Source organism: Bombus vancouverensis, chromosome 2 (assembly GCF_051014615.1).
Source record: "Bombus vancouverensis nearcticus chromosome 2, iyBomVanc1_principal, whole genome shotgun sequence".
In the NCBI taxonomy this organism is placed as follows: Eukaryota; Metazoa; Arthropoda; class Insecta; order Hymenoptera; family Apidae; genus Bombus; species Bombus vancouverensis.
Window position 1 is genome coordinate 8,946,520 of NC_134912.1, and position 14,895 is coordinate 8,961,414.

Consider the following 14,895-nt stretch of genomic DNA (forward strand, 5'->3'; position numbering starts at 1 on the left):
CTTAGTGCTTTAAAGAGAGCTAATTGGTAACTTCAATCGATTTCGGTTGAAGCATGATTTATATCTGTCTATTATACTTCTGTAATCACTGACTACTAATCTGTGTTTAATAATATCTATAATATAAATACGATTATCTTAGCTGTTACTTTCTATAAATACAGCTGTTCAATGCCCACTGTTCACACGAATATAATTTCGAGTAAACATACGAGCATTAAGAATTACATATTGAATTGGTACGTATGAAATATTGTTTTGAACTGAGCATATTCAGGCTGTTTAGTAACTATTTAATAACTATTAGTAGTAACTATTATAACAATAACACAAGGAATGAATTTCCTTAATAGCATCCAATAACACCAATATTCCATTTAACCCATCTATTTTCACATCTACTGTTTCACTGCTAGTACTGCTATATCATTACTGAACTGTAAATATTTATGCAATCTGATATTTTTCTGAATAGAATTAATTGCGCGGAAATTGCAATAAAAAATATAAGTAAATAAAAATATAAAATGTAAGTATAGGAGATACAGTAACTTGAAATCTTCGCTGCAGCGCATACTTTTGCAAAAGGACTATATAAATATATATAAAAGGTCTTTAATTGTACTAAAATCTATACATTTGTACTAACAATATAAAATACAATCAGATGTATTTACTATATATATAGATTACATTTAAACATAAAGAACGAACAATTATCCACTTAAAAATATTTAGAATTCAATTTTGACATCCGGATTAAACAAATCCATAAATATTGTAACTTCTACTTTGAAAATCTTACATACTATATGTTCGGGATTTTGGGTGACCCTTAGTTCATGACTTGAACAGCACATCTGCCCTTTTTGAAAAAGCCCGAAGTTCCTCCTCCCAAGTTGTAAACTTTACGATGCGGATCTCATCAAGAGGCTAACACCCTAAGTGATTTAAAGTAAATATCTAGTTTATCATTCGGCAACACCGGAGAAGAATGGAAGGAATAGATGCCCACCCCATAAAACCATGGTGAGAAGGAAAAGGCGAGGCTTCTTCAGGGATCTTAAATCAATCTTCAAACAATCTTCACTACACAATCATACTCTTCTTGTAATACAACAGTGCAAATAAATCAACTAAACATAACATTACTCTGCATCTTTAAATCTACCTGCACCTTGAGCGTTAATAGCGTTCACGGTTCGCAATATCAACCGATCAATTGCAACCTGACTGACCTACCTACCACCTAGTTGAAATTTCCCAACACTATATTCATTCTGCGTATTTCTGCGTTTTTAAATCTCCCGCAACTGCACAAATATATGCAGTTTATTATATCCATTTTCAAGAGAAAAGTCTGTTTGCAAAAGTTGAAGACAGTAAATCATTCACATCTTGCATTTCGGTATCACAGCAGCCATACAGAATACCGAAGTGCATAAATAACAACCGGATGTATTCTCTCGGGTATACATACGTTTACCTATATATGCAACTGTGAATCAAAGTCTCGATTATCGACGTCTTATCGCTACTCACGTACGATTCGAAACAACACACGTTTGATACACGAGTTACAGTGATATAATCTAGCTCATGGCTTCTGATCGTTAGTACGCAAGCACCGAAAAGTAACGGGATAACGTGAGGAAATAGTGTCGTAGAAACGACACAGCCGCGCGATTATGCAATGCTCTATCTGTATTCGAGAGCAGCTATCTCACGTAAATCATGGCAAATATAGTTCATTAATTAATTAGTCGGGCGAACGATGTCAGTTGGTTTTCTGTAAACAAATTGTGAGGAACGCGGAGCAGTGTGCTGCGTTGCAAGTGTGCTACGTTAGAGAAAAATGGAAAAAGAAAGAGAAAGGAACGAACATACGACAGAGAGAACCGGTCATTACTAATAACTTTTGCATTGATCCTCATTATCATAAACAGTTTATCGATAGACGTGTTTTGTAATTTAATGGATTTAAATCTGTCGTTCCATAGAACGTGGCACGGTTAAACATCGTTGTTTTCCCTGTCGATTTTCACGGAGGCGTTGGTAGGTTAATGGAAAAGGAGGAAGTGAACCTGATCGATCCTCGCTAGGTATACATTTTCCTGGATCCGAAAGCGTAAAAATAACCCGAGAAGAATAATAGTATCGCGCCACTTCCTTGCAGGCCTGCGAGTGATGTAGATCAGCAAGTTTTACGTCAAACCGCAAACCCGTTCTTCCTTTTTCCCCTCTCCTTTCCTTTTTTAAAATCGTCATTTTATCTTGACCTTCTTCCACTTATTTCTCTGTCGATTACGATTTTAAATGTTTCGTCAGGGCGTTAATGATACGACGATATTCCGTGGAAGCTATTTATACCAGCTCTGTGATTTTGGTGTTTAAAATTATGACATTTCAGGAGTAGTTCGAGTGTGAGAATGTTCGAAAGGGCAGAAAGAGGCGTAGGAAGTTGATATTACAAGAGAAGCAAGTATTTTTATCTTCAAAGCATTAAACATGATTTAATAAGAGAGATACTTTATTCATTGTTGCTTTCTGTAATTTTCTTATACTTAGCTATAACGTATCGTGACCATCTATCTTCATCTTTATATTTATCTCTTCTATTCAAAAATTTTACAAATAAATCATAGGAAAAAAAGCATCGAATACCAAATGGCAAATATGCAAAATAATGGCAACGGGACAAATATCTGGAAAACTCCGGGAATATTCGTGGAATTCAAGTAATTTTGAGCTTTTATTTCCTGGCTCCTCTGTCATTATTTTTAAACATTTTACAGAAAGACGCGAAACGTGTCTGGTTTGCCGCGTTTCAGAGGGCAACAAGAGGGTCGGACGTTCAACCGATTTGACGAGATGCAACGAGAGAGGCGAGAATTAAACACTGTCAACTTGTTCCCTCGAATCAATTCTCGTTACACTATCTCGAAGGTTTACAAATGGCGATACCTAACGTTTCACTTAGTTACAGAGCGCACACAATACGCGTAACCGAACAAACAACTGTATCAAATAAATTGATTTCATTTTACCAAAAACGTTTCTCGGAAACGTCTATTGTTTCGACTGTAAGAAGAAATTCAAATGGTAAATATATATTTGAGCTTCGCGAATTCTTCGTATGGTTGTGAAGGAAAAAAAAACAAAACAAAAACAGATAAGAGAATGAAAAAGTGAAAAATATTTTCTTTATCAAGAATTATAATCTAACACTCGACAGGAGTATCCTTGCGTCATTTGTTATTATAAAACAATTTAATTATTTTTACTATTTAATCACGATAGAAAATTTGTATTTTATACAGTTAAATAGTCCAAGGTCACTTAACACGAAAATACATCTAATTCAAACTATATTGATTATAACATATGACTCAACCATACCAGTCGATTAAAATTCAACAAATACTGTCGTGTTTAGGACATTTGACTCGACGTATAACTCACGTAGAGAATTCATTTCGTAACATAGCTGAATATTAGTATTTAGATGTAACCCGAAGCATTGCGATCGTCTATGCCAAACCGATTGATGATTCAACGCTTTGATAATAAATTATTTATAGATGAAGAAAAAATTACGTGGAAAATCGAACTCGTAACAAAGTTACATATGAAAATCGTCGAATCATAGGATCACTGGTAATTTTCATATTTTTGTTTTACGAACGTCCTTGTAGGCGTTTATGCTCGTCCTATATGCCGTCCAAATGGACGTCACAATGTCTCGTTATTCTATTCAACCTTGCTTTATGTCATGATTGCGTCGCACCTGTAAAGTTCCGATTCCGATGAACAGCGGACATTAAATGTTTCAACGGATCGGTATCTATCGGTACCCTATTAAAATTGCATAAACTTTAAACCATAAAACGTGTTTCTCTCTTCCTCCATTTCGTCCTATGATTCTCACGACCGAGGAAACTACTCGCAAGCAATTCGATCGTGTCAAATGGAAATCATATTGTCAATTGCGTCTTGTTCCTGCTATTTCTCAAACGTTATCGTCGCGTACCACATCCAATCAGATCGTCGTATTTGCTCAAGAAATGACTCTTGTTTTGCCCTTTGTACATCTGTTACGAAACGTTTTATTTAAACTTAAATATTCATTAGATCAGCAGATGAAATACGATCATTCAGTTGATTCGCTACATAAAAATTAATCACATCACGCTCTTTCAGTCATTTTCCAGCTACATTTAGATAATTTGTAGGATTTTCTGTCGATAAAGAATTTCTTACGCTTGAGGAAAATATTATATAATCGAGATAGCTGCATCGTTTTTTATAAAAGAAAAGAAAGACGCAAAAAAAATGTAGAAAAAGCATTCATCGGGATAATTTTAGTAAATAGTTTGGCAAACGATTATGGCAAATAAAATGATATTTTTCTATATTTTTGTACGTGCTCTTCCATCATAAAAAAGGACTACGAAACGTTCTTGGTTAGGTAGTGTAAAAGAACCGTCGTCGATGATTTCACGATTTAATTTTATATCAAAGATTCTTTTTATTACAAGCGTCTTTTATTGAAATGAATGCAAGATGAGAATATAAAAATTCGAAAAACGATTTCGAAATTTCTTTTTGCCGCAAATAATGTTTAATTCGATTAAACTATCGGTGAAAGATACAACTACCATATCATATCATAAAAATAAAAATCGCGACAAATTCATAAAGCACAGTTCGCGTTTGGTGTTTCTTGATACGGCTTCGTAAAAGTATTGAAGAAAGCCATATATTTGACTTCAGTACTTGACTTCTATTTGAAGGTGATTAATGTAACATTTCCATCGCTAAAACTGTGTGCGTGTAGGTAATTGTTCTTAACAAGTTCAGCGGCATATGAAGTATAAGATTCCTCGTAGGTTGGAAGTTATGGTTTATAGGTCAGATGGTTACATTGTAACACAGGCTTATAGGAAAGTATATCGATCGAATGGATTAGTTGTTCCTTCGATTGTTTGCAAGTTTCATCGAAAAGATATTCGATTTTGGAAAAATACACCTTCGATAAAATTCTAATGAACAAGAATCTCGTGTATCGATATCAAGTTTCTCATACTTAACTATACACAAAGAAGAATATGTCAAGTGTCTCGCAATGAAATAGAGCCATTTAAATAACAAAGAGTAATTACTCTTTTACAGCGCATAATGGTAACCTGTCAAAAATTGAAATATGCTGGCTGCGTAATTAACCATTATGTAACAAATCGGTATACAATGGGAAGCCGAGTGCTTGATTTAATATGGAAACAACGGTAATTATTAGGCTATGTAAAACATTTCAAGGTGAAAATATAAGTTAACATTTCATGCCAATATGCATCGGTGGCCGAATGAAAAATGTAGGGAGTTAACTGTGAGGGACATAACGTTTCTTCTTTGGTTGGCATTTTGACGATGGTCAAGGCTAGTCGTCAGTTAATCATAAGAAACTGAATAAACCTACGCCAGTCAACGATACCTCGTTAATACAATAATTGAAAAAGTTGTGCAGAAACTTTTATAGTGACTTCAAAAGGCAGTATTGTATAAAACACTATAAATTATCTCTGAATATTTATTAATAATAGAATAAATGAATATCGATTTACTGAAAATAATTGTTAACGATATACAATTAAATGTAATATATAATGTGCGTATCACTATATAACATATAGTAATATACAGGGTGGTTGGTAACTGGTGATTCTACGCGAAAAAAGAAGTCGAAAATATACAATAAAAATTTCTTTTTTTTTTAATTTTTCCATCGAGACAATGATCTACAGTGAGATCCGTTATAACGTACCGCACGCGTACCGAGCGAAAATTCAAAGTCGATTTTCTCGAAAACAAAGCCTCAAACGAAAAATCGTTATTCTATATTTTCGACTTCTTTTTTCGCGTAGAATCACCCCCTTTCCGCTTGTACCACCAGTTACCAACCACCCTGTATAATAACAATATGTCTAATAATATGTCACGACCAACGAAAGATTCATTGTCTTTAGTTTAATATTATTTATGTAAATATTCCAAATGTTTTGTGAACAGATTTAATCGTATTGAATATAACGAGATATTACTGCGTTAAAATCAAAGTGTTTATTTTTCGGTTCATTACGTGTTCAAGTACAGTGTATACTGTCAAAAAAGTTAAACATCCGGCGAAAGAATAAATCACGTGTAATCAGCCTGATTATATGTACAAATATGCGGATAAACTACCAGCTTATCTGCATTCCAATTACCAATGACTTCACACTCGTTACATCGACGCTTTTAATCTATTTTCCTTCCTGCTCCCATCTTTTTCTGTTTCGTTCATTCGATAAGAGAGTTGAAAAATAGCCACAACCCGGTTTCATTAGGCGGGGTCATGGTGTAGCACTTTCTCCTTCGATTCAACACCAAACATTGCCTACTAATTACTTAAAATGTACATTTACTCCTGAACTATTCGTATGGATCACGAGATCGTAATTTTGTCTATTTGCGCGTAGAAAATAAAAACGCGACAATATCAACGAAAAATTCCCTTCAGTGATTGATGGATAGGTCACACGCGTGATGTTTCCATATAGCTATTACTAAAAACTATTCTAACTCAAAGACGATCTCGATTAGAAAAGTCACTAGCAGTAAATGATTTCGCAACGCAGATTGTCGCGTAATCACAGCAATATCATTTTAAACCTGAATTACTGGTTCTCCATAGGAATTATATCGCGATTGATCAATTCCTCCGCAGTTTGCCGTAATTGTTAATCTTTAGCAAAGCTTAATGGCTCGTTAATCTTGTATAAATACCGATGTGGAATTACTATCGATACGAAGTAAATACTATGGAATTTCTATATGAACATAAATTAAGCGAGAATATTAACGAAATATATATCCCTGTAATAAGTTTCAAATATCATATTAATTTCCTGTTATTTAGTTATCAAACAAATATCGTTTTACGTATGTTCCGCGTTAAATAATCTCGTAGGTGAGTTGTTTTGCCTCGAAATATTCCATCACGAATACCTACATACGTGTTACGCATAGAAACTTTTAGAGAAGGTAATGACAAGTTCCCTTACCTCAATTTGCATATCTTCCTGCCACTGACTGTCTTTCATTCAATCCAGGCAAACTACATTCCGCGAACACATTCGTCACGTCCATCCAAAACTTTGGCTGACCGTGCATTTTTCACTCTAATCTCACCTTAAATCGGAGAACATTGTACGAATTAAAAATTATGAAATTTAAGGAAAGAAAAGATACTTTTATCAAAATATCTATCGGGTTCTTATGTAAAATTTGTAATATAAAAATAGAATTTCGTGTAAAAATTATTCGTTAACACGTAGTACCGAGAAACGACTAACTTCGACTGATCTTCCTTCATTTCAACGCGAAACGTTCGTGACAATACATAATTTACAGAATAATAAGAATTCCTTGAAAGAACACAATTCACATTTGTTAGCAAAAAGACAAGTCTTCCGATATCTTGGTAACAAGTATTCACAATTTAAACGTTCGCTAAAAACCTTTGTTCATTCATGAAACTAGTATACACTGGGTCACGAAAGTATTTCAACATTTGCCATAGAAAGCTTCTACGTCCATACTGTGTATGTTATAGAAAACATTTTGGAATTTCATTGGCACTGCAATGATACACGAATGTCACGATCATATTCGTCAAAGGAAACACCCAACAGATCTCACAAAGGACATAACCTAACATACAAACACTCACCACACTAAAGAAATAAATCGATCAAATTCGAAGATGGTATCCCACTGGGGGTAGCCATCCGCATGTTATATTATTATACCACTAAGCTATAATATTTTACCAAATGTCCTACTGGACAAATTGTAAAATGTAAATAAATAAATAAATAAATAAAAAAAAATATATATTCGTCAAACATGAAACCAATCTAAAAATGTATATAGAAACTACGAGATGTTTATTGCAAACATATATTTAGCAAAACATTAGTATACAACTTGAATTGCTACATTAGGTACATGGTAAGCCTCGAATATGGTTACGTAGAATATTATTGTAGTATCGTGGAAAGACCATTGAGAAAATTCCGATGAACTACAAGTAGAAAAGAATGAAAATGCTGACGGTTCATGGGAAATCTCGACGGGCCATATGCCTGTGGCTCTTTAGGACAATAAGACGTTTTGGAGGTCAGTTAAGACTAAGTTGCAACTATTTACAGTTACAAGTAGGCTGCAGGTTAATCGTTACTCATAAATTATCGTTGTTGTGAGTTGGAGTTGGTCATAAGTTGTAAGTTGTAAGTTGAGTAGTTGTACAAATTCAGTTGATTTAGTTGTATCACATTACTACATCGAGAAATAGCTGTAATTAAACAGTCATAGTTCTCTGTTTCAATCACTGTAAATAAATACATCTATCTAAATAAAGATCACTATAATTCTGATCTCTATATTATATTGCATATATATTATACATTACATAGAATGTTTAGGAAATTTGCATAATAATATCTATCTAGGTACTTCCGTGATCTACGTTAATCTCGTTTTATAAGGAAATAATAGACGCACAACATTTTTTGTTTTGTATTACTTTAATGAACGATCCATTTTGTCCTAATAAAACAAAACGATAATTACGTACAATTCATCTTGTTCCAATAGAACAGAATGATAATCCAATAAAATAGTATAAAAGAAAAAATGTTATGCATTTATTATCTGCTTATAAAACGAAAGAAACTTTTAGCACAAGTTAATATAATTTCATCAATATTCTCTACCTTTTGCTTTGTGCAGTTCATCGATTTGACAAATAAGCAGCTTAAATAATAACGAAACTTTTAGTCATAGAGGTATATTGCAAAAAGTATCGTTCCAATTAAACTTGTATCATAACGTATAATTGCACCGAATATCCTGTAATTTAATCCAAACCTAGTCTAGTCTCTAGAATCTCATAAAAATGGTAAATTTCAAAATGTCTCGTATAGCACGCATAACATATTCATAAAAGGCGTCTATAAGTGTGGCAATACTTTCATGTGTCTGTATATATAGAACGACGGAATCGTTCCGGAACAAGTAACCAAACTATGACATAATGATAGGATTGTATGCAAAATTCATAGTCAATGAGCGCATAGTAAGATAGATAAAAGACGATGGACAAACTCGAACACCGTTGAAACTCGAAGATGAGTCGACTTCGTCGCTAGAAATTGCCGACAGACCGCATAAATCGACTGTGAAGAGTCCATCGGTATGTTCTGTGAATAAGTCACGTGTATGTCTCCATTATTTACAAGCTTCGCGTAGGAGGATCGATGTGTGTGACCTGAGGTTACCATACGATCGTTAACGCAACGTGCTATCATTACCGTAGGATCGAGATCCGGTAAAAAGTGAGCCAATAATTACTGCATATATAAAACGTTGAAATACATTGTAATCCTTTCCTTTTTTGCTTTTTTTTTATCGTATATTAGCCTCTTCGATTTGTGTCGTAAATTATTCAAAGGAAAGGTATTATTAATTACTTAAACATAATTATTATTTCAGAACGTGTGATATATCGTTTCGTCGATCCTCATCAACGATAGTTTACTGACTAATAACATTTGCGAATCGACAAACGACAAGTTTTAAGCTATCGAGTAAAAAAGATAATCTTATAAGGATACTTGCAGCATAAACACGGATACGCAATTATTAATGCACGAATTATACATAAAGTCAAACAAAAAATACGAGTGAAAGTTTTCTAACGAAACGTTTACTTACTCCATACTTCGATAATATTTTATCACACGCTTACTACCCAGTCGCGTAAAAACATTTTATACGTGTGCACAGATGAATTACATCGACTTTATTGTTATTTAGAGACCAGAAATTATTATTAGTTGGAGGTATATCAAAAGTTCTTTTATCGATTTAAAAAAGCCAGACACAAATTCATCAGAATTGAAGAAATCATACACTGTTTTAAGACGAGCGATCACAATGATCGAAGATTCTTGATATCAGCTGTCAATAACAATAGACGAACGTCGTGAAATTAAATTGGCCGATAATTTAGGAAAAATACCAAGGTAGTGGCTGTAGGTACTACAAAGTATCTAGAAACATGAAGAAATTTACTTAACGCGACAACGTATGTAGGTTCAAACAAGTGAAAACGCATGTGACGTTTCTGAATCCAAGGTCGGGCGACGCGAACTTTATAGGAGAAAGGATCAACTCGTGAGTTCTTCGAGCGAACGAGAATGGCTGAATTCCATACAGAATCGTCGTTTTCCTAAATTACGAATGTCCGCTATCAATTCTTCACTGACGTCGTCCACTCGTATCTGAATATAACATTTTAAGTACTCCGTAACATTAATTATCAGCGAACAAAGAAACTTCGTAGTCGTACTTTTAACAACAACCTATACTTTAAATAACAAGCGGTAACATTAGAAAAACAATGAGCAACGAAATGCATCGAGAAAATTACGTAACCCTCGCGCTTCGTATAGAAATCTCACGCTGGTACTCCAAATTTTTATTTCTGTTAAAAAAGAGAAGTTTCAAACATTTGACTTTACAAATAATTATATATATAACGTAGCAGAGATATGGATAACCATCGGGGAATGTTTATGAAAGCTTATGGTTAACACGTTGGTCGTCACGTCACCCATATCTATGTGACGAGTATACTTCCGTGTGAGGCCGTCACCCAAGTACAGGTGACGCTCTTCTTGTTCGAGTTAATTAAATATAGAATATTGTATATAGGATATACAACATAAAAATATTATAAACACATTATACCATACTTTTTATTAATTTATATTCTCGATAAAATACTACATTATGCTATATCGCATGGTATTTGTTAAAACATTCCAAACACATTTGGGGTGATTTTGGGCACTTCGAACAATAGTTGTAGACTCCGTTATCACTACTCTCCTTACTTTCAAATATATTTTCACGCTGTTCACTGAACATTTTGAGGATGAAAAAATCACTGATGTACTTCTCACAAGTATGCTCTAGTTGGAAAGCTTATCGCTTTCTTCGTTTCAGAACTAAATAATCTTTTCTTTACAATAAATCGAAGGCGATAAACAATGGATTCCCGCTTGTCGCTCTATTTACGTTCTGCGTATTGGCGGTCGGATTTGGGCCCCGTAGCAAACTTAGCTGAATCACGCTGGGCGACCAACGTGTTAAAGACTATGGAAGAGCAAAAACGTTAGCTATGGAAAATGGTGTTACCTATGGAAGGTGAAAGATTCTTCTAGTCAGAAGCCCTTGTATTAGCAATATAATAACAAATCTCCAAGAAGAGAACAAGACTAAACTTTGTTGTCGAGAGAATTAAGAATGCGTTCTCCGCGCAAAGTAATCGAATAATCTGATTAAATTTCTGTCTTTCGTAATTGGTAGGTCAGGACGGTGTGATTTTCAGGTGTAGGCGAAAGCTTGAGAATTCATGAAAGCTTGGGATTCGAGTGCGACGATAAACGTCTAGACTCTAGACTCGCGCATTTGCATCCCGATGCTATGAGAATGTTAAATAAAATTAAGCATATTCGATGAGAAGAATTTCGACGTGATCTGTGTTCCATTGTACAGTACGACGAACGGTCGCTTGTAAATTCAAAATAGTTTTGTATTACCAACGGAGTTCGTGTACGGTATTAGTGCACCGTTCATGAATTATTAAATGATTCTGACTTAAGTGAACATTACTCTCTTTACCATGTTCTTCGTTTAATACTAATAATCGGATTGAGGATTACGATATCTAAAACGTCCCAAATAAATTCCAAATATGAAGCTACTATCAAACATTTCATTTACCGATTTGAAAGGGCACATATAAAAATTAACTTCTAATTAAGCAAGCCTAAGTGAAGAAGCAAGGTTAATTAAGTCTTTGAAACGGCTAATTTCGTGGCAATTAGACGGAAGGAGGGAAGGGAGAGGACAAAAACACAGACAGACTCTCCGTCGAATTATCCGCTGATCGAGATACAATTCAAATTAGTTCCTATTCGATTACAAATAGGATCGATTAGACAAAGAAAGAAATCTATATACATATTCATCATTCCCTTCTTTATCGATCAGCGGACTATTAAATTGCAATGAGATACGACCACCATGGACGATGCGTCACGAAACGTCGCGCATAACTACATAATGATTTTATTTTGATTTGCAAGTGTCTTAAGGCCCTAGTGAATGGGCGTTTAGGTGGCAAATTAGGCGTACACTCGCACGTGTGGCCCAATTAGATCGCCCGTTCGCGTATTTATCAGTTTGTTTGATCCGACGTTTATTTAACGGACCACGGTTGTTGGACGGCGGAGCACTTTGCCGCGCCACCTTTTCAGGCCGCAATCAGTGGGAATCTTTAGCGTTTGCCCAGGCATTAACTAGTAGACAAGCGCAACGAGCAGATGCGATGTTAACTTACGTAATTCCTGAATGAACGACAACGAACGTGGCGTCTCAGTCCCAAGCGACGAACGACGCGGGACTTTCCCTAAAAAAATTCGAACGTCAACTATATCTCTCTCTTGTCTTTTCTTGTACCGCTTACATTGTTTTCCTTTCTTCTTATACTTCGCTTCTCGGTATCCTCTTTCTCTTTCTTTCTCGTCCCGTGCCAATTCTTGCTTCTGGCGATTTTTGAATGAATTAAACATCCGTCTCGCCGACAAAAACAATGTACCAAGTCACGGACTTTCAGCAACGTCCGAAATAAGAACACTGACGCAATGGGATAGATTTCGGTTCTCGCGAAACCAACAAAGAAGGTAAACGGCTGCTAACCGAAATTAACACCAGAACTGTCACGACTGAAGGATATAAACCTTGTAGCAAAGCAACCAAAATGAAACGAAAGGTGTCGAAGAGAAAAATAAGCTCGCGTCGATTTATTTTACGAAAAGGAAAGGAAAAATCGTTCAAATCTCTATGGAAAAAAACATTTGCTGCGAAAAGCTACGAATCGGTTCATTATTTTGACTCTGGTAGCTCTGATATTAAATTGACCATGGTTTCGATGCGTTTCGCGTTGATCGCGCCATTTCGATGTATATAGATCTTGAATCGTAAACATTCGTGTAACATGTGCATGATGAACGTAATCTGTAGGAATACAAATCTATTTTGCAATGCTTTATACAATTTCCTCCCATTTATGATCGTTAAGTAATTGCATAAATTTCAATTGCGCGAGTAATTTTGTACATTATAAAGGTTATGAGACGTAGCGATTACATCGAGCATAAATAAATTGATATTTGATATTACATGAATCTGATAATCTTACGATTATCGTTTTTATTTGTTCGTAATGCACGTGATGTCGACATTCGCGTTAATATCTTATACGGTTTACTCAGCGTGTTTTGCAACGAACCTTAAATTTGGGTCTTGATCATGGCTACATGCTGTACGCATGCGCATACAGAATATTTACATTTAATTCGATACATTCTTTATTATTTATGTAACTGTGTTATTGTATTGCATTTCCATATTCTGACTTCATAACTAATACAGACATACTCGATGACATATCAATGATAATTCATTCGAGATCTAGTCTACATAAATTTTTATAGACGTTAGTTCGATATTAAATATTTAAGTATACGTATATTTAAGACTCAGATAATAATATCCTCGTAATAAAAACATGTACTATCTCCTACATAATCGCATTTTAAATAAGTAAGCCATTAAATATACGCGTCAGAAGAATTATATTTACAATCCAATGTAATTTCAAATCATATTTAGGTTTCATTTCGAATTAATTTAAATTTCATATTGAAGATATTAAATACTGAAAAATTCATATCCTCTCAGTGTACTAAAAAATATATCGTTTCATCATTAACGAGTAATAACTGCATTCAAAGTATCTATTCAGAATACATATTATTATATATAACGAAACATTTTAAAATAATTGTATATCAATATAAAATATGGTACGAGTTCAATTACTCGTTTAACATTTAGAGATTCGCTACGATTAAATACTTGGAGAAGTAATTATTTTTCTATTACATATATGTACTTTTTAAATATATAATTTGCCAAATGTGCAAAAAAATAACAAGAAATATGTAGGATGATTAGATCTTAGTTGTTTAAGTCTGCTGGTGAGTACTAAAATGGGAGGTCATCGGCAGATTCTCAGCAAAAAACCTGTTGCTTCGCTTACGTTGTCAGGAAGTTTAATCGTTATCGTAAACCTTATAGGAAAAGTGCCAATAGAAAACTGGAACTTTGGCCAAGTTTACAGATAACGTAACAGATCCACAATAGGTTGGCCTGTTTAATACGACAGCCATACGAAGGTGAAAGAAAAGTTCGATGATATCGTTTTGTATCGCAGGATTTAAAATCTCAACCGTCATTCTTATCCGTGTTGAAATTTTTTAAAATGTATAATTTATCTATCGTTGAAGTATTTTCAACATCTAAAACTATGTACGATACACAAACACGTGTATAAATTCATTAGAAGTGAGTCGAAAATCTTCGTAAGATTTCACCGATATCTTTAAACACAGACAGTAATTGACGGAAAGGCACACTTGTGATCGTCAATCATCAGGTATCAAAATTTTTCGTCGTAAATCTTAATCATTCGACTTCTCTACATAAGAGTATATGTTCGTTATAAAATATGTACTTACCGAAAACAACTAATCCTTGATAAAGCACAATAAACACTCGAAAAATATAATAGAGACGACATAACCCGCGCACCAAACTAAACCGGCCATATTGTTTACTGGAACAGCATTTAACCGTGTGCCTGCTTTCACTGTTTTGCGGATC

General features: G+C 34.4%; 1 protein-coding gene across 2 annotated transcripts in view; it reads right to left on the bottom strand.

Moving 5' to 3' along the window:
- Window positions 1-14,887, bottom strand: part of ATP8B (ATPase phospholipid transporting 8B) — a 73,928-nt gene extending 59,041 nt beyond the window's left edge. Inside the window, exons 1-2 of one of the 2 annotated variants that reach the window (XM_033350356.2) lie at window positions 14,751-14,873; window positions 7,101-7,227 (exon numbers count right to left, since the gene is read on the bottom strand). The gene's annotated coding sequence lies outside the window, so the exon portion shown is untranslated. Of the gene's footprint in view, window positions 1-7,100; window positions 7,228-14,750 lie in introns of both variants that reach the window. The other variant, XM_033350357.2, reaches the window with a different exon arrangement.
- Between the last annotated feature and the right edge of the window lie 8 nt (window positions 14,888-14,895).